Here is a 19,986-nt window from a genome sequence, read left to right as displayed (position 1 = left end):
TACAGGAGGGAGGCATACCCAGTGGAGGTTATAGAGGGGCCCTAGAGTGAGCAGAGGCAATAGACAGAGGTGGGATTGGGTCAGAAAGGAGGAGGAGGAGGTAGGTGCCAAAGAGGCGAAGGAGGAAAGAGGTGGCAAAGGAGCCAGACGCGGGAAGCATCTATCGAAATGGGGGGGATTGGGCTGAGGGCCCTGTACCAAGAAGGTCCCATACAGACATTAATGATGGTTTTGGAGGAATGGAAGGGGGCCAAGATGCTCTCCCACCAGGTGCCACCATTGAGAGAGAACAGAGACCATATGAGGGGTCCATAGGTCAGGAGAGGAAACAACAAAGAGGATCTCGGTGAGAGTCTGTATGGAGGAAGCACTGATGTAGGTATCAGTGATAGGGGGGCCTGGGTTTTAGACCAGGATATCCCTCTTGTACCTTTTCCTTCCAGCCTTGGTGAGAGGGATAGGATAGCCGATAGAGTAGCAGTTAGAGAAGATGGAAGAAATGGAGAGCACCATAGAGGGTGCTAGGACGAAGGTTGGAGGAGGTGAGAAAGTTGGAGGGGGTGAGAGAGAGAGAGCTAGAGAAGGAGGGGAGCACAGCCCAGTGCCACACACCACAGGATGTGCAGGAGTAGGGGAGCACAACAGTAGGGAAACACAAGAAGAAGCAAGGCAGGACACACATCAAGGGGGAGCGAGGCACAGTAACAGCAGTACCCACATTGGAATGGGGACCTACAGAGTGGGAGAGAGCCTAGTCGGACAGCAGAGACACAGTAACTACATAACATCAGAGGGGTGGGAACCTAGAGAGTGGAAGAGAGCCTAGTGGAACAGCAGAGACATAGTAACAATAGTAACAACAGTGGAATGGGGTCCTAGAGAGCCTAGTGGAATGGCAGAGGCACAGTAACAACAGTAACAGCAGAGGGGTGGGAACCTAAAGAGTGGGAGAGAGCCTGGTGGATACAGTAATACAGTATCAACAATGTCTAAGGAGTAGGAGCCTTCAGAAGGTGGGGGGAACAGACCCAGACCAAAGCAGTTAGCAACAGCAGATCAGGGACACAGCAAGGAGTTGGAAAACACAATGTAAGGCTAACCGCAAGGGAGGGGAAGCCTAGGGTTGCGCAGAGACAGAGAACAGTAACTCAGATGTGTAAATGGAATTTCGCAAAAAGGCTGGGCAGTTCAGTAGAGAGCAGTAGTGACTGCTCTCACTGCCCGTACCTTACTTACATTACGGTCCCTGCTGTTTGATGACTGCGCAGCGTACTCACACTGCACCACTACCCCTTCCGGTCACTGCTGGTCGACGGCTGCGCAGCGTACTCATACGCTGAGCCACTAGCCCTTCTGGTCGCTGCTGGTTGACGGCTATGTAGCATACTCACACTCTGCGCGGCTACCCCTTTGCCGCCAAACACCTGCAGCGCACAACACTGTGGCCTTGTCCTGTGCGGGCTTTGCTGCAGAGGGTCCGATTCTTGGGTTTAAAGGATACGCTGCGTGGAGGTAGTGCAATGTGCAACCTATCAAATGGCCAGCGTCGCCTGCGGTCCTGTGGTGCATAACACTGCAGCCTTGTCCTGTGCATGCTTACTCAAGGAACTGGAGAAGATTGTTACTTCCTTAGCTGGAAAGGTCCCGATACTTTTGTGTGGTGACCTTAACTCCAGGATTCCGAGAGATACACCCTTGAGGGTATAGGACTGCCCCAGCTGCTGCAGTACCACCATCACCACCGCAGCCACATGCACATGCACATCTGTCCAGTGCAGAGGACATAGCAGACAACGGTGGAGTGGACACAGGGGAGACTGCCAACCACAGCACTGATGAGCCATTGCTATTCAGCCCCATGGCCCCAATGAGCCCACAATACCCACCCTTCCCCAGTGTGAGGGAAAGGGATGGCAGACTCAGGTGCACGGAGCAACGCCAGGATTCCTTGACTGCCCTGGTGCAGCAGCGCCTCCAGGAGGCGTAGTTGATGCGTGAGAGCGTCCTGGCTAGTGGGCTTCGAAATGCCTGTGCACTTGGCCATTGTACAAGAGCCATAGTACAGATGTCTAGGACGGTACGGGAGGGCAACATTGTGATGTCATCAATAGCTGAGACAATGGCTATGTTCCTGCAGGCATTCCTACACAGACGGCCCACAGAACTGGCCCATGCACCATCCACCAGTTCAACGTCTGCTAATTCTGTGCCCAGCAGGCCAAGGTGGCGTTCAATGCAGCTGTCCAGCTCGGCACACAGCCGTACGCCCGACATGAAAAGGGGACGTAAATACGCACAGGACACACATGTGCCTTTTCTGTGACTTGTGCAAGTACTCCTTGCAGAACATGACAGAAGTGTGTAGAGACATATGGGGAGGGGGAGTGGGGAGGGATAGTTGGGGTGGGGTAATGGGGAGGGATAGTTTTGGCAGTTATTGTTTTCCACATTTATAAATCATTTCCTTATACACATTACAGTTGGTGTTGCATTGAAATAATGACTGGACATTGGACAAGTGAGTTATTTATTTACTGTGCCGTGCCCAGTACATAAGCTGGCCTGTGCCACGTGCGTGTGGGAAGTACTAAAAAATAGTGGTAAATCAGTTAATTGCGTGTAACACAGCCATCCATGGCAACTCTGCGATGTGCTAATAGTAGTTCATCATCACTGTCATCCTCCTCCACCTCTGGTGGGTGCATGTCCATGTCGGGGGGTAGTGGGATGTTGCGACTGATACACATGTCGTGCAACATGGCAACATGGCAGGACTATCTTGCCCACCTTCACACGGCTGTACATAAGTGCGCCCCCTGATCTGCTCAGACAGCAGAACCTTGCCTTTAACAGGCCAAATGTCTGTTCTATTGTACAAAGAGTACAGATGTGAGAACGGTTGTCTCCCTGCTCGTGCTGGTTATGTGGTTGCCTCACAGGGGTCATCAGCTACGGCATCAGGGGATATACAACATCACCTGCACAGGAGTGAAAGGAAGGGTAGAAGGTCATTGTTGTGCCCGTTTCATGTTGGTACAGTCTGTATATTGTTCACTAAGCAATGCAAAATTACACATGCTAATTGCTGGTGACATAGCATATGTCATAGTTTCGCATGTTAACATGCGCATTGTCAGTGTGAATGGATGTCCATGCATTGTATGCACCATTTTGCATAGGATCAGGTTAATATAAGGTATTTTTGTCTGCAGTCATCAAAGTCAATGTAATGACACGTTCTAAATGCAATTGTGGCTTGTCCGGGTGTAAGCGTGCCGGTGTCAATGTTTCTCGGCCTGCAAAATAGTATTTGTCCTGGGGGGCGCTGTTGCGCTGAAACAAGATGACCGCTTAAACGTCTCGCTCCGGACTGGCAGAGCAATCGATCCTGCTTAACACCGCCCGACGCTGCATGTAACCCTGCAGGGCTACCTTCAATCCTCCGTGAGCCTTGCCGCTGTAAGCGTGCGAAGTTTGGAGCCTCTGCGTGCCACGAGGACGGGGCTGTGCCTCCTTCCCCTGACTGCGATTGTGGCCTCCTGCTCTCCCCGCCCTGCGGCTCCGGCGGCATTGGCTCGCTCATCCACCTGAAGCCGCGGCGCTGCGGGCCGCCTTGGGGGAGGGGCGCCCGCCCGGCGGGGCGCACCAGATCTTCGCGGCTGGCCGGACCTCTCCGCGTCCCTTCACGTCCCGACCTGGATCGTCAGTGACTGCCGGCCCCTCCACCTCGACCGGCGGCCCCCCAGCTCCGGCTGGCTTCGTGCCTCCGAGCCACATCCAGAGTTCCTCCGGTGGCGGACCTGGCTCCCGCTTTCCCTCCCCTTCCCCCGCCGCTCCTCCACTCCACTCGGAAGATGGCACCGGAGTGCACCAAGGTAGGGGGCGTGTGGAGGGCGGGTGTGCCTGGCTACTGTGGCCCCGGACCGGAGACTCACTCTCTCTCCTGCTTCGGGGGTGGCCCCCCTGCACACGGGCCGGCGCCGCCGCTGGGCCTGATGCGGGGCTGACCCCCCCCACGCCTGCCTGGGTCCCGCCTGCCTGCTGACATTACTGCCCCTGCCTGAGGCCGACTGGGGGCCCCCGAACACCTCCTGGTTTACACCAATGCTCCCGCGGGCTCAAATGGAGCACCACACCTACCGCTCTGACTTCCATCGCCTAGTCACGCTTGGCCTCACGCGGGCGGCCCACCAGCCCCCCTCCTGCTGTCTCCCCTCGCCACCAATTTCAACGACATCTGCTCGCCAGCCCCTGAGGGGTCACAGCCTCCTCTACTCCTCACCACCTGGGCTATCGGTGAGCCCATTAGTTGCCTCACGCTTGCACTGACCCTCTACATGCATCGGTCCTTGTGATCCGGGGAGCGGACCTCGCACTAATATCAAGTTCTCATATCTCCCCCCTCCTTTTCCTCGACCTCCGATACTGTCAGGATGACCAAAGGGGGCACGTGGAAGCAGAGCTCCATCAACATGTTCGCGAAGGCTACGGCGAGATCGCCTGGGGAGGCTGCCGTGCAGGCCCCTACTGCCTCGTCCGACGCAGCCCCGGAACCCCAAAATATGATGGACTTTTTACGGGAGGGTTTCACCGCACTTCATTCAAAATTGGACGACATGAACGGCACTATATCTTCTATCAAGGCCCACATTGAGAGGACTGACAGCCGGGTGTCAGAGGTTGAGACGCGGGTCGGCTCCGCTGAGGATGCGCTGGGTGCCCTGCGTTCTGAGGTCGCCGCTCTCTCCAACCGAGTCCTCGAGGTGGAAAAGAAAAATGAGGATTTGGAATCCCGCTCGAGGCATAACAATCTCCGCATTATCGGGGTTCCCGAGGATGAAGTCCACGAGCCAATGGAGGACTTTGTTCAGCGCACTGCTGTCGCTCCTCGATGAGCCTGAGCTTTCCCCACACTTCGCAATTGAGCGGGCACACCGCGCTCTGGTGGCTAAACCTAAGCCGGCGCTCCACCTCGGCCCATCATAGCTCGTGTGCTGAACTACCGCGACCGTTACGCCCTCCATCGGGGCCGCAAGACTCAAGGGCGAGCTATTACTGGGCGGCGCAAGGATTCACCTTTACCTGGACTTTTCAACAGCCGTCCAGCGGGAACGCAAGACCTTCCAAGCGGTGAACCGTAGGCTGCGAGACCACTCAATCAAATACGCTATGCTCTATCCTGCCAAGCTTCGCATAGAACATGCCAACCAGGTGTTGTTCTTCATGATTCCAGAGGAGGCCTCCAAATTCATTGACAAACACTTCCCTGGATGATCCCTCTCCTCTGACCTAGGTTCAGCAGTTACCCTAGGTTCCCGGCGGGGGGCGCCCGGGCCCTTTCGCCTTCCCTCACAGGGGCCACGCTGATCCTCCATCCCGTAGCCTGCTTGTTCAGTTCATCTTACAGAGTCCTCCCGGATCGCCATGTGCAAGTACTTTGCCCAAGCTACATGTGACTTCTATTGTGGGCATCCTATGTTCTACTGGCTCTGCTGCAACCCGGAGCGATACGGCCAGTCAGGCCTACAGGCCCCCAGGCGCTGATGCCTTTGTTTTGTTTTTGTCTAAGAGGGGTTGGGCTTGTCATCCCTCTGTTTGGGGGGGGGTGTGGGTGGGGGTGGGTCATGTTGGGGGTTTTGTTATTGAAAAGTTAGCGCTGGCAGCGAAAGCGGACTGTGCTGAGGCACTCAGGAACTGTTGTCGTAGGACCGCGAATCCGACCCTTTGGTCATTGACATTCTTCTCGTTCCAAACGCTACCACACTGTGATTGAGAGTGCCCTGACCTTTATGAGCTGGAACGTACGGGGACTGGGTAATTATAGAAAGATGAGGCACCTCCAGTTGCAGGCCGAGCACCATGGATCCAAGATTCTCTTTTTACAAGAGACTCATGCCCGCTCCGAACAATGCATGCGTTTCGCCAAGTCCTGGGGCCCCCATTGGTTTTTCACCGACTACTCCACTCAAAGCCGGGGAGTCATGACCCTCATCCACAAGAGCCTCCATTTCACCCTCATTTCCTCGATAATCGACCCCCAAGGCAGATATGTACTGCTTCATGCCATGCTACACCACAAGGAAGTGGTTCTTCTGAACATCTATGGCCCTAACCTAGATGACCCGGAATTTTATGTGCAGGTCACCTCCCTTCTCGATGGCTTTCCCCTTGTTCCTATCCTTTGGGGTGGTGACTTCAACACGATCTTCGATGTAGCTCTCGATAGATCCGACTCCAGGCCCCGTCACCTCTCCAGGGCAGCTTACGCTGCACTGTCTTCCCTACCCCGTCTGGCCATGGCGGATGCATGGAGATTCTTCTACCCGGATTCTCGCATCTACTCTTTCTACTCCTCTGTTCATGATTCCTATTCCCGCATTGATAGATGGGTGATCTCCAACGAATTGGTTAAGAATGTAACACAATTAATGATCCTTCCCAGAACCCTGTCTGACCACTCTCCTGTCACTGTCACCGTCGACTGGGGTCTCGATCCTGCCCGAACCCGCAACTGGAAACTGAAACCCCTCTCCTTACTGGACCCGGAGTTCTGTTCCGAGCTCGAGCTGTCGATTGAGGAGTTCTTCGAGACCATCACGGGCTCAGTAACGTCTCAGGCCCCTCTATATTAGAGGGATTGCGTTGTCCAAGGAGAATGGGGTCCTTAAGTCGATCCAGAGAGACCTTGCCACTAGCGAATCTAGACTATCAACCCTAGAAGCTGCATGCTCACTTCACTCTACCCCGGGCAACCTGGCTGACATCGGGATGGAATTGGACAAGTTCCGTTCCCTTGCGCACCGTGAGCAGAGGTTCTTGGATAACCCTGGCATGGCAAGGAGGTATGGGGAGGGTGAGCGCCCCGGCCGATTTCTGGCTCGGTTGGTCCGGCACGAGACGGGGTCCCCACACATCCTTGGTGTTGAGAGGCCTGACGGCTCTATGGCTGTCTCTTCACAGGATGTCAACAGGGAATTTTTCACATTCTACAAAACCCTATATTCCAACACTGATGAGGTATCGGTGGCGGAGATCGACTCCTTTCTCGATGCCCTTCCTCTGTCAACTTTGTCTCCGGAGACTGTGGGTTCCCTCGACTCCCCTCTCACGCAGGAGGAGCTGTCAGACGCTATTGATTCCCAATCCTCGAGCCGTGCCCCTGGCTCGGATGGTATCCCGGTCGAATTTTACAAACATTTCAAGTCACAACTGCTCCCTCACTTGCTGGCTCTTTGAGAGGAGTCCGTGGAAGCCGGAGTATTCCCCCCGTCACTCCGTGAGGCTACAATCACTACTTAAATCTGGTAAACCCCCTTCGCAGTGCGGTTCGTATCGCCCGCTCTCACTTATAAATTGTGATGTCAAGATATACGCCAAGGCTCTGGCTCTCCGGCTGGCTCCCTTCCTGCCATCTATCATCCACCCGGACCAGGCCGGTTTTATCCCGGGTCGCTCTACCTCCCTGAACCTGAGGCGTCTATTCAACATCATCAACAGAATCAGCCCCGAGACGCACGGAGTGGCTGTTACCCTTCACATGCAAAAGGGGTTTGACTCGGTTTCATGGAGGTATCTGTGGCGGGTCCTCGATGGTTGCAAATTCGGCCCCTCCTTTCTCTCCTGGGTCAGACTGCTTTACTCCGCTCCGGTCGCCAGGGTCCGCACCGGCGACCATTGCTCCCCCCTTTTTAAGATCGCCAGAGGAACGAGACAGGGTTGCCCCTTCTCTCCCCTGGTTTTCGCTATAGCAATTGAGCCTTTTGCCGACATGCTCCGCCAACTCCACGCTCATAGGGGCCTCCGCTCTGCGGGACAGACGGACATAGTGTCCCTCTATGCGGATGATGCGTTGTTGTTTGTGCGCTCTCCCTCCACCAACTTACCCCCAATACTAGAGGACATCATTCGGTTTGGTCGAATTTCGGGCCTTAAAGTGAATTGCTCGAAATCCACTCTTTTCCCTCTCACGGAATGCACTTCCCCTCCCCCCGACACCCTCGGTTTCACATGGGCCCAATCCACATTTACCTACTTGGGGACAGTGGTGACGCGCCAGCGGGCGCTGACCTTCCAGGAAAACTATCAGAAGTATCTCACACACTTGACAGCTAAGATCCAGGTCTGGGATAAACTCCTGATTTCTTTGGCAGGCAGGATAGGTCTGCTGAAAATGGTGGTGTTGCCCCAGTTGCTTTACAGGTTCACTAACGTACCCTTGTGGCCAGGGGTGGGCTTCTTTCGTGACCTGACCCGCACCGTGAATTCCTTCCTTTGGCACTCGGGAGCAGTTCGCCTTAAAATCGATACCCTTTCCACTCCCATGTCTAACGGGGGCTTCGGTGCCCCTGACTTTCTTAAATACTGGCTGGTGTCCCATCCGTGCCCCCTTGTGACTGTCTTTTTTTAATATAATGGTTTTGTAGCTATACAAATCCAATATACTTCTCACTGGTTTAATACTACGGATCCCCCCCGCATGTCCGACTTGAGAAGCTTGCGGTATTTGACCGGGACATCCGCTCCTTGGTGTTACAACCCGCTCCCTTGGTACAGGACTCACAGAGCCCGGTCGCCTGCACAGCCATCGCATTGGCGAAAATGTGGAAGCTGACTGGAACTGCCTATGCCTTCCACGGTAACCTCCCTCTTTGGAACTTTCTCCCGGGGGTCCCACGGGTTCCACCGGGCACGGTACGCCGCTGGGCAGACGCGGGCTACGAGCTGCTACGTGACGTGTTTGACCAGGGTATATTCGTTGAATGGCCCGATCTCCCCCTGCCCTTGAGAAGCGACCAGAGTGTATGGCTCCAATATACATCCCTTCGTAGGACCCTTAAGCGTAATTACCAAACGTTCCCTGCATTGCCACCAGACGATCTGCCATTGAGGAGCTCTCCTCCCCCGGCCCCACGAGGGGTAAGATCTCTAGGTTATATACTATGCTACAGTCCAGATCTGTCCCAGACTTCGCTAAACTGAAATGTGCTTGGGAGACAGACCTCGGTGTTGAGATGTCGGTTGAGCGCTATGAGAACGCACACATCGTGTTTCCTTCAACTCCCGGTTTAAACTTATTCAGTTCAAAGTGCTTCATAGGTTTCACCACACCCCGATCAGACTACATCGTATGTCCGGTGATCACCCTGCCAGCTGCCCCAGATGCAGCCAGGACGATGCCGACTATATCCACATGATTTGGTCCTGCCCCCGCCTCTCACAATTCTGGGAGGCTGTTTGCTCGACAGTATCCGCTGTGATTGACCACCCCATTGCCCCCTCCCCGGTGGTATGCCTCTTTCACGACCTCCCAGGCCTCGCCCGTGATTCCAAGAAACTAGCTGGCCTCTGCCTGCTTCTCGCGGTGCGCTCCATCCTGCTCTGCTGGCTTCGCCCCTCACCTCCCACACATGCCCAATGGCTGAGAGCAGTCACGTGGGCCTCGGATTCTGAGGAAGCCTGGTCCCACTTGCAACCCACCCACTCCAGACCTAGAAACATTTGGCTCAGGTTCCGCTCTTACAGTCCGACCTTGTCGAGACACCAGATGCCTCCTCCCCTCCCGCTTCCCCCCACCAGCTTGGGTCCTCACCCCTATCATAGTTCCCTGTTGCCCTCTCCACGCTGTGTCTGTGTTCTTTGACTGTTTTCACCATGTGTAGTATTCTCTGCGCACCTACTTTATGTACACTGTTTTCATACTGTAACTGCCTGACGCTGTTCGCCTGTGTTTTGCTGCCACGCTTATAATAAAAAGAAGTTTAAAAAAAAAATAGTATTTGTCCTGACACAGCCGGTGTGCCAGACACAGCCCTGCCGGGGGCCGCAGACCTTGTAGACAATGCTGACACAGGTCAGGCGTTGATCTGCATTAAAATTAGAGTTCATATATATTTGGGATTCAGTACATGCCTGAAGGCGTACTTGCATTCTGATGTACACCAATGCTGCATGGGAGTGGTTGAACAGCATCAAATATTACGGCAAAATGATGGATGTGGATATATTCACAGACAGACACCATACAAGGAATTGAATGGATGTGGAAGGCGATGACAGCCTAATGATTGCCAACAAGCCAATACGCCTTGTCAATATGCATGGTGGTTGTGTGGTTTGCTGTCGCTTTTCCATGGCCCATTCACACCCACCTTGACCTCTGACCCTTTCACTTCAACACACACAAATGAGACTAGTGTGTGCTCTTATTGTGTTCCAATTCTATAGCCCTAGAATGAGCATATCACACATTCATAGACATGTCTGGCTACATTTTTGCTCTTCATGTATATGTATATAAATAAAATAATAATTTAGCATTTATATAGCGCTACGAAACCTCAGGTATCTGAGCACTGCTTATTATTACCCACGGTGTGTGGTGCTCATTTATCGACCGCGGAAGGATGAAAGGCTGAGTTTGGCCCTGCCAGGATTTGAACCTGCGTCAGCAGGCTCTGCACAGATGTCAAAGCAAGCGCTCTACTCGCTGTGCTATCAGACCAGCTATATGTGCTATATGTGCACTTGAAACAGGCAGGGGACCTGGCTACCTGGTGAGCGGAAGGCTAGAGGTATGGAGGTGGGGTGTTGTAATGCATAAGAATAATTAGTCTGTGCAGCAGGTGGTGTGGGTTGTGCTGAGTGTGTTTGTGCTGGGTTTTGGGACATTGGTGTGATTCATTCTGGTACATGTAGTGCATTTGATGTTGCAGTACAGATTTGATGTTGTTCTGCATGCGCACGATCTGTTTGGACAATTGACACGCCAGTCAAGGCCTTGAACTCAGGCATTATATTTCTGTGTTGGACATTGCATTGCACACATGCACTGCTGATAGGTATTGTACATCCCATCATTGAACAGTGCACATGTTTTGGTAGATAGACTCACCCAACAGCCAGGTACGCTATGGTGTATCCTGACGCCCCACCCACATTCAAAAGTGCACATGCTTTGGTAGATACACTCACCCAACAATCAGGTGCGCTCTCTACTGTGATGTGTCATGTACCCAGGCAGGAGTTCCGCAGCACCATGGAGTCGTGGGTTGAACCAGGGAATCTAGCACAGAAGTGGGTGATGAGGCGGCGGGCATCACACACCATCTGCACATTGAGTGAGGGGTAGAGTTTTTGGTTTCTGTACACTGCCGTAATGGCATGCCTGGCCACCAGCTCCACATGTGTGCAGTCCAATGCACCTATCACATTGGACATGCCTGCATGGGGATGGCATGCGATTTTCGTGGCATTGACCTGGTCAGCCGTTCTGGGTAGGCCTATGTGATCTGACACGTGCCGCAGGATGGCATCAATGACCTGAAACAGGACACGCGAGAAACAGGGTTGCGATAGCCCATGCAGTTCACCCACAGTGTGTTTGTAGGTGCCTGTGGCTAGGAAGTGTAGCACTGACACTACCTTGAGCAAGGGGGTGATGGCTGTACCGATCTGTTTGAAGCTGACAGGTCATCATGGATCATGTCTACTATGAATGTGATGGTCTCCCTGTATAGCCGGTACAGGCTCAGGTTGAAGGGTGTGGCCCTTACGCGTGGTATAGGTGGCTGCCTGCGGGCTGCAACCTGCTGGACATTGTTGTTTTGCAGAGCCATGATTGCCCTACTTCTCCTCCAACGCCTCAGCCGCATCCTCTGCCTCCCTGCCTCTTCAAGTAGTAGTGTTGGAAGGGGTGTGGGAGTGGTCCTTTTGTGCTGTGCGTATTGGGGCCACCTCAGCTGATTCTGGCCACCTGTGAGCTGTTTCTGTACACCTAACTCTAGTTAACACCTGACCCGCGATGCCAGTGTTTACGGCACAAAATTAACGGTGTTACTGGCATGGCCATGCCGGTGTTTCTGTGTCGTGGTACTCAGAATGTACACATACTAATGCCATGCCGGTGTCTCTGGCACGGCAACACATTTTGCCGCAGATTACGGTCATGATGTTGCCAGATATGGTAGGTCATTTGCAGTGACACTGTTAGTGGCATTGCAACTCAGAGTATGCCGGACCGGAAAAAGATGCCAGTACGAAGCGACCGGCACCGCTATTTCCTGACCGGCTTACTTGTGATGAGGCACATTCTCTTGAACTGTGGTGAACGACAGGAGTAGTTTGAACTTTGTTTTGCACTTGTTTGGAACTTTGTAATTTTCACCTAGGAACTTTGCTTTGCACCATTTGAGAACTTTGATTTGCATTGTTGATAAAAGACTTATATCGGGGAGAAGGAAAGCAAAGCCTCAGGAAAGACTCCCTTGTAGCATAGGAGCTGTGAGCCGTCATCTAGGAGAAGGGAACCATTCTCCTAGACCAAGAACATTGGCATATTAGTTAGTTCAGTTATAAGAGTAAGGGTTGGAAACAGAATGTGACACAGGACGTCCTGGGAGTTTCCTTAGTTTTGTTTGAGGCAGGGAAACACCCCTTCATTTTAGGGAGGGATAGGTGTTTTCACTGTATTTTCATTGAATAAATGTTTATGCCAACAAACATGACCTTCCTGTGTCAGGTGCTTCAGCACCCTTACACTCCATTTGTTTAGGGAAATGCGGAAGTAGTCGATTGTAGAATTTCCCTGGTGTCCTCTAAACGTGAGTTTTCCTGGATTATCCCCTGATACGCTCCCATTAATGGAGGAAAGCCCCCGCTCTATTATACAGGTATAAGAAATTAAGCCATTAGGACAAACATGAGGGCCCATCCATATTGGGCCCTGCTATTCCCATTGCTAGATATTCTTCCTCGTTGAATAGGTCCTGCAAAGGGGGGGAAGAGAGGGGGATTACCTATTTTTAAACAAAAATCCCTACCCACCCAAAATGATCAGGTCTTGAGATGGGCAGTCTTTCAATACACTTTCCTCCACAGATTCCTTAAAACACAGCAGACAAGAGAAACATGTCTGTTCTTGTGGGCTATTGTAGAAGTTAGCAAGGACCATGGTCTCCCCACTTTCAAGATGTAGAGCTTGAACAAAGTTTGGTCAGGGATCCAAAATCTGTGCCTTAAAAGCTAACAAAGGCTTTAAAAAGATCGCCAGCCTGCTATTTTGGCAGGCTGGTGATCTTTTTAAAGAATCCCATGAGTTATCTTTAAGGCCATGATTTTGAAACTACAAACTCCATCCAACACTACCTCTTTCCGAGCCCAGATTTCCTGCAGAAGCATACACGTATTATTCAGATGACTACACGTATCAGGATTCCTCAATCTAGGGCATGCACCTGATATATTCCATGACAAGAAGGTAAAAGACGTAGAAGGATTCACAAGATGGGAGTTGATTTGTTGAAGTATATCTGGGTCCTGTTGGGCAGTTATAGGTTCATTTAGTTAGTTTATCTCCTGAGGAGTGGACAAACTTTCAAATATGTTTTCACAGACAGTAGAACATGTAAGGGTGTATGAGGAGCAACTATTCATTAATGATGGTATGTGGTTAGCAGCTTTAGAGTTTAAAGTTTGAGCAATAGAGTTAGAATTATTAGACAGTCCTGCTCTCTTTACTAAGCATTTGGGTATTACGAATACCAACATTTGTGTCCATACTGGGAACAGAATGAGGTGTATAAAAAAAATATAATGGTACTATCCTAGATTTTTTCATAGATGAGCAAACCCACATATTAGGATTAATTACAAAGTCTCCAATTTTGGGTTCGAGAAAGATATTACTATGCAGTCGCCTACAAGATTTTTCAGGAATTACCCACCCAGCTACTCTTCCTGGTATTAATATCACTTGTATTTGTATTTTGGATTTTTTTTTTATTTATAAGGCTAGAAGATGGTATTTGAGGGTAGTACAAAACAGAGAATAGGAAGAAGTAGATTGAATATGTAGTGGAAGAGCATTCCAAAGCTTGGGGGCCAGAAGATCAAAAGAGCAAAAGCGGGACTGGGCACACAGGGGTTTAGGAACAGAACAAAGAAATTGGGATTGAGAGCGGAGATGACGAGAGGGTCTATACATGGAACCCAAGGAACATAGATAACCCGGTGCAAGCCCATGGACACATTTCAAAGTAATACAGAGGAAACAGAAGTGAAGACGAGCTCTGAAGGAAGGATATTCGCTATCGTAGCCGAACTAGATCCCAAGGCCAAAGTCGTTGCAGCATCATGAGATGCCACGAAAGCGGTTGACACAGTATCATGGCAATATATGTTTGCCATTCTCAAATGCTTCGGGTTCGTCCCAATATTCCTGAGTTATATCCAACTTCTCTACACCAACCCCAGTGCTGTTGTCCAAACTAACTACACCCTTTCAAATACATTCCCCCTAGGCAGAAGTACGTGACAGGGATGCCCTCTATCCCCCCTATTGTTTGTCCTCACAATTGAACTTCTAGCCACGTTGATTTGTTCCAAACACTTGCATAGGGCAGTCCGTATTAATGGTCACCCACAGCTGATCTCATTATACGCTGATTACACCCTTCTATATATTCGTGACCCCGAAATTAATCTTGCCCCAGTCATGAGAGAAGTCCACAAATTCTCCATAAACGCCAGATATAAAATAAACTATCTGAACTATTGCCTCTCACGCCCACCACGACACGGCCCAATGATCTGATGGGTTTCCCATGGTCCCCAACATCTATCCACTATCTAGGCATAGCAGTGTCCATTGATCTCCAATCCCTCTGTGCAAACAACCACAAAATATATTTACATCAGCTGGAAGTCAAGCTCAAAACCTGGAACAACCTCCCAACATCTATGGGCGGATATTGCTACTGAAAATGATTGTTCTACCTAAACTATTATACCTCTTCAGTAACATCCCCATATGGCCTGGGGGGGTTTTCTTCTCCAAATTGCAATCCATGGTCTCCTCATTCACTTGGAGTGGAGGGACGGCTGGAATGAGCAGGGCAAAAATGACCGAACAATACGATTCTGGCAGCCTCTCTGCACCTGACTTTGAGGTATACTATTTAGCTGCTCAGGCCCAAGGCACGAGGTACTGGTTCCTTGCATCTGATGACTTTGCCCACCTCAGGGTCGAGAGGTACGCTGCATCCCCTACTGACCTTTGCACGGTCTTATTTGCTGAGCGCTTCTCAGATACTAGTTTCTTCGACCCGGTTAAGACCACAGTAAATGCATGAACCAGAATATTAAAGCAAATTAACATCAGTTTGCACTACATCAACACTTCCCCCTTATGGTGTTTCCCTGGGATAGCCCCTACATATGACCTAGCCATCAGGAACACCTGGGACCCCCACACCCAACTAAAACTGGGTGACATGTTCCCTGACGGGAAATTTGTGTCACTCAACGACTTCATGGTTAAACTGGGACACAGACCATTGAGGTCCCTTCAATACCACAGAATGAGGGCAGCATTTCGACAACAATGGCCCTCATTCCCGGGCAAACCCGAGACACACTCATTTATAACTGACGTCATGGCATCTGATGGTATTAAATGTGGAACCTCTAAATTGTACAAAATAATACAAACCCATACGCCCTTTCGCAATTCTATGAAAGGTGTGTGGGAGCGGGACCTGGGTTTGTCCATTGATGAAACACAGTGGGCCAAATACTGCCAACTTACCAAAACAATGTCAATCACCGCCAACTTAAGATTGATCCAATTCAAGATCTTGAACCACCTGCACCTCAGTCCCCGAAAAGTGGTGGAATTCTCCCCCATAGGTATCCCCTGGCTGTCTTAAATGCCCAGCTGAACAAGCAGATTCTTTCCATATGTATTGGGCATGCTCTAATATAATTGAATTCTGGAGGAAAGTGGCTAGGGCTGTAAAGGACATCCTTGCTATCCCCATTCCCCTTGCTCCCATCAAATACCTACTTGGAGACATTGGAAAGGTCCAGTTTAAGACGTGCAGATTATTCAACATGGCCTGTGCAGTGGAAAAAAGGAATAAACTCAAACACTGGAAAGCTAAAACTGCACCCACATTGAACAGCTGGATTAAAGACATGATATATGTGAATGAATGCAAAGAAGGTTTTGTCCAAAATGTTTCGCCCACTAGCCGACCAAAAGACATCTGGTCACCATTTAGATCATTTCTCGGCAAACTTGAGACCATATACCCGAATACCTCTTGAGAACCACGATGTGCGACTAATGAATTTGAAATCCATGGATTTATAAATGTACCATTGTCATGTAATGAACTGACCAATTTATATTGTACTTCATGTTTTGACTGTCTTTTAAATAAAGTTAAAAAAATAAATAATGAAAGTGATTCTATTACCATATTCATGGGACCAATAGTTGACGGTAAAGATGCCCGTCCAGTATTCTCCACATTAGAGTTATAGCTTAGACTTGCCAGAGCTACAGGACTAGGGGGTAATTCAGTGACTATGTCCATTGATTGCTGCCCATCAGCAGAGGGTGAAAGGAGTTACGTTACTTGTCCAGCACGTCTGGAATTACCTGCATGCAAAGGTGTAGAAGGGAATACGTCCATCTTAGATACTTCCAAAGCTTTTTCTGCCACAAACATTCTTTCCTCCAGCTCTCCCATGAGAGGCCATTACTGACATCTCTTTATTGGTTTTACAACTTTTAATGATAGCCTTTCTTAATTTCATTAATTTCAGAAGCACCTTTCTGGGTAATATGATGATCCTACAGATTGCATCACTTCTCCCCATAGGGGATTCCCTTTCCATGAGGTTAGGGAGGAGAGGCCGCTAGACAATAGTCCTCATAGGGGTGGTAACATGCAAGAGGATCTGATAGGGAGGGACTCCCCTCATGGGGATAAGGACGCGAGTCAGGGATACAGACCCTTTATCTCCCAACCCCATTGGGTAATACCAATACCCAAACCTTCCTTGCACATGATAAACTCTGTGAATATGTCCTACTGTAATGTGTCAGACAGTCTCCCTATGATAAGTACTGGGATGAAGAAGAACCCAAGAATACAACAGTCAAACATGAAAAGTGTTCAACCAGCTGGGCTCAATCAAACTGAAGTTACGCTGGGACGATCCCAGCTACTTAAGCTAACAGTGAAGAACAGTGAAGAAGGACAAGGAGAGCAACATCCGAAAGGAGAGGGGCATCCGGAAGTGGAAGTCAGCAGGCTAGGAGGTCACCAACAAGCCTGCAAGTTTGAAACAGGGTGTTCGAAGGCTATGTGCAGTAAAGAGAGCAGACTAAGACATGCAAGGAAAGCGTCTCACCAGTCGGCTGGGAGCCGGCAACCCTGAAGTTGGGACGTCAATGTCGTGGCGGCATGACCTGTGTTGGGTGGATCGTGCGCTCCAAGATCTATGCCAAGAACTCCAACTCTAGCCTACGTGCCACCCAGGGGTGTTGGACACCAGGCTTGTTGTGGGATTTGTGGAACCCGTGGCATTGTGAGTTTGTAGGGGTGTTGGACACCTGGCATGTTATGGGGTTGGTTGAACCCGTGCCATAGGGAGTTTTTATTGGTTTTTCACACTGCACTGTTGTATTATGTTTTGGACACCCAGAGCAGTATTTGATTGGCCTCTTTGTCTCATCTTTGGGAGTTTTAGGGATTTTGGCACAATGTTTCTTCGCTGGGTTCCCATCGGTGCACTTGGCAATTTGGGGTTTGGACAGCTGATACCCTTGTGGGAGTGGTCTTACCCATTCTGTGTGTATGTTTGTGGTGGGTACCCAATACACATATTTGGGGCTTGTGCGGTCATCTGTTTTTGGTAATTCTATCCTTGGTGCTGGAGGTTGGATGGTTAGTGTGTTTTGGTGTGCTTTTGGTGCACTGCTTTAGTCTTTTGGCGATGTTGGTTTGCTGGGGGGTGCAAATCTGTACAGTACGCTGCTGGTTGTTGGAGGGATGATGAGTGATGGTTGAGTTAGAGTCATGGTGGAATTCGTATTGCAGTTCAGGTGTAAGGGCTGGTTCCCCTGGTTGGAGTGTGCCGCTTTTGGGGCCACACTTGTGTTTTGACATGTTGTTGTCCTGTTCATTTCATTTAGAGGACAGTAAGGGGATGTGGTTTAGTGCAAGTTTTTCTCTTTGTGTAGAGTTTGGAGTGATAGTTGGAGTAGTTGGACATTTCTGGCTGCATTTCAGGATGATCCTTTGGCGTGCTCCATTCCATTCTCTTCCTCTTGTCTGTTATAATGAGGAAGATGTGCTGTGTCTTGACTTCTCCACTGTCCCTGTGCTGTGAGAATGCGAGCAGCTGGGGAATTCCTGTGGAATGTTGATGAGTGGAATATTGATTTGTCAATGCCCCTGAGTGTTCAGGGAGAGATTGTTCAAAAGCTATCTGAATGCAGTCTCCATCCATCACTATCCACCACCACCTAGCACAAATGTTCAAAATGTAGGGTTTGTGTTAGGAGTGTGCCATCCATGAGAGCTTGCATAGTTTACAGTTCGTCCATTATCAGATTTTTGGAGCCATTATTTTGGCGGAAGGATTTCCACGCAGGTGTCTGTCGGACAATGGTCCACAATTGGTATTTAAGGAATTCAGAGCATTCTTGGAAAAGCATGGCATACAACAAGTGAACACGGCTTTGTATCATCTCAAAGGCAATGGGTGCATAGGAAGATATATTTGCACGTTGATGGATGTTATCAGGATTGCGGTGGGCGCAGGTGGGATTGGATAAGGGCTGTTGTGTAGAGAACCTTTCAATATCGCTCGGCTCCCCAAACGGTCACAGGGGTGGCACCATTTGAGGCCTTAAGAGGAAGGAAGCCCAATACACATTTGTGCCCAGGGTGGATGGGCAGAACGAGATGTGAGGGAGTTAAGATAGAGCCAATTAGAGAGATGTTGCGGGTGTGTGCAGAGAAAGCGAAGGAGAGATTTGATGTGAAGCATGTTTGCAAGATCCATGTTTGCCCAGGTGATGTTGTAAAATTGAAACTTTCAATCAAAGTAAGGAAGGGAGACTCAAGATTTTAAAAGGAAATGGAAGTGGTTGAGTATTTGGGTGAATCGATCATGGTTAAAGGTGGAAGTATATGGAAAAAGGAGAGAATGGCTGTAATAGGAAGAGGGGAGCTGGATGGTGTTTGGTAGAAGGAAAGGTGGTGTTAGGAGTGTCCCTTCCATGAGAGCTTGCATAGTTTACAGTTCATCCTGCACTGTATATAGTTTAGGCTATGTTCACATATAGTATCCATGGGTGCTATTGTTAACCCTTGTACATAGTTATTGTGTTCCAGTCTTAGCATTCATGGAACCTGAAAACTCTGGGGAAGAACTATAGTGTGGTGAGGTTCCAGGTGAGACAGTTGCGATGGGGTGCTGAGATGGGAGGTTGCTGCTCAGAACCTAAACTGAATAAACTTGAGTGTGTCCATCTACTCTGTTACGGGTTAAATGACTTCCAGTAAACATGTTTGGCTCACAAATTATTGTTCTACAATTATCGTTCAAGAATGGGAAGAGAAAGCTGTAAGATGGTTCAAATGTAAAATACCCACAGTAGGCTATTGTAAGCGTACAGGAGGAGGAGACTGACACACAGGTGGTATTGATGTGGCTATAAACATTTATTGGGCCAAAGAAAAAAGAGGAAACCCCTAACTAACACTAACTCGAATGAGGGGTTTTCCTACCCCCAAAAAAATATATTTATTCATTTATTTGTTGTGCATTTGTAAGGCGCTTATACATCAATTCAACTGTGTTTCAAAGCGCCCACAGGGCAACAGGGAGGGAACGTGGGAATGAAAGGCAAATATAATAATAATGAAGAGAAAGAAATAGGCGGTCCTACTAGGACTTGTGAGCATTCAGAACGTGCATGTGCAGAGAGAGAGAAGGGACGAGGGAGGGGGTAAGTTCTAGGAGTTCCACAGAGGGAAGTGCTAGGGAGTAAGTTGCAAGTAACAGTTAAGTGCCTGGCAGAGATCACTCGGTAAGAGTGACCAACTGCCAATACAATAAGTGCAGGCCTGTTAGACGGTTTATAGTCATAATGTCGAAAAAAAAATGTCGACAAACAAAAATGTCGAA

Source organism: Ambystoma mexicanum, chromosome 4p, assembly GCF_040938575.1.
Source record: "Ambystoma mexicanum isolate Mex_15411 chromosome 4p, UKY_AmexF1_1, whole genome shotgun sequence".
In the NCBI taxonomy this organism is placed as follows: domain Eukaryota; kingdom Metazoa; phylum Chordata; class Amphibia; order Caudata; family Ambystomatidae; genus Ambystoma; species Ambystoma mexicanum.
Note: the sequence above shows the minus strand (reverse complement) of the source record.